At 38.4% G+C, this 1,701-nt stretch overlaps 1 pseudogene; it reads left to right on the forward strand.

The window, feature by feature from the left end:
* Positions 1-368: 368 nt before the first annotated feature.
* Positions 369-1,488, forward strand: LOC129673673 (calcineurin B homologous protein 1-like; annotated as a pseudogene).
* Positions 1,489-1,701: the final 213 nt, after the last annotated feature.

Raw genomic sequence — 1,701 nt, forward strand, 5'->3', positions numbered from 1 at the left:
ACTAGCCTTTCTCTTTTGTTCTTAATTAGTTTATTCTGTCGAGGATTTTACTTAGGTAAAATGTAATTCTGTACCAAATTTGATCAAGTATTCCCATCACAACAGAAAAATAAATATGTTATGTATATTATCAATTCTAATTTGTAAGTTTACAACAAACTACATTGTCATGTATCATGAATATGTTGTTGAGTTCGAATTTGTCTTAGTTTGATCTTCTACTTTGCACATTTGAGGTATCTTGTATAATTAAATGATGTCAAATGAAATAATTGATAAAAAAGATTATGATTATTGCCCTTCCTTCTTTCCTTCCCTCTTGCCACCATTGCTTCTGCCACTGCAGCTCCCAGAGGAACTCCATGGTGATGGAGTCTCTCGCCTCCACATTACTGTGGACAAAGCACTCAAGGGGATCAAGAAGGAGACTGGCTTTTTCCATAGTCAGGTCATGTGCCTCTGCAGCTGATTCACCAGCCTGGAAAAAGGGGAGAATGAGACTCTCAGCTTGGAAAATTTTCAGAGGATTCTTGAACTTGCCATCAACCCACTGGTGGACAGGATCATCAATGGCTTTTTCTCAGAGGGAGAGAACCCGGTAAACTTCTGAGGATTCATGAGAACTTTGGCTCATTTCCAACCCATTAAGGGTAATGAAAAAAGCAAGAAATGAATGGACCCAATCTGTTCAACAGTTGAAGCAACAAAATTTACTTTGCTTTTAGACTACATAATTTAGATCAAGATGAGTGTTGTAACCTGCTCTTTGAGACGAAGCTGCAGCCATCTTTATATTCAGCTTTCATTTCATTTTTAAGGTGAAATTAAGTACAAAATTTAAACTTTCAACTCTGCTTCTGGGAAGCGGATGTTCATAGCTGACCTTATGATTCAATAGTCATAATTCATACTTGATTTTATATATACTTGGCTACACTCTAGCTGCATTTTTGTTATCTATATACCTAGTTGCACTCACTTACACTTGGGCTGCACTCTGGAAGACCCTCACTTACCTCACCTAGAACCAGTCAGCTTAAGGGTTAGCTGATAATACTTTGTTTAGATAGCCAAAATCCATAATATTGTCTTGCACTACCCTCACCATGTCTTCTACATTTGGTTATTTTTCTATAAAAACCCTGCTGTGAGACTTTGTAGATGTCACAGTTAGGCTCCCTCATTCTTATTGTTGCCCTGATAAGAACCCACTTTATTTGAGTGCTTGGAGAAACATTCAAATAATCCATCCATATGTAACTGAGACCAGATTCTGAGTGGTTTGTGTGGCTATTTTTATAGCACAACAATGAGCAGTTGCAGGTACTGCGAATGATGGTTGGAGTGAATACCTCAGATGAGCAGCTGGGCAACATTGCAGACTGAACCATCCAGGAGGCTGATAAAGATGGGCATAGTGACATATCTTTTACAGAATTAGTTAAGGTCTTGTAGACGTTGGGTGTAGTACAGAAAATGAGCATCTGATTACTTCACTAAAGGACAGAGACCAAATTATTTTTGCTTTCTAGTATTTAAGAACTGAAATTTCCTTCTGTCCTCCAGCCCTACCCACATCCTGTCATTCCCTCCCAGAATACTACTTCTCCTGCATGACAACCTGAATTCTCTCCTGCTCATACAAACTTGCCTTTGATGTATTAACAAGGTGTTACAGAATGGTTCCCTCTATTTCTGTTC

This window comes from Psammomys obesus, unplaced genomic scaffold, assembly GCF_907164565.1.
Source record: "Psammomys obesus unplaced genomic scaffold, mPsaObe1.curated_primary_1811, whole genome shotgun sequence".
Lineage (NCBI taxonomy): Eukaryota > Metazoa > Chordata > Mammalia > Rodentia > Muridae > Psammomys > Psammomys obesus.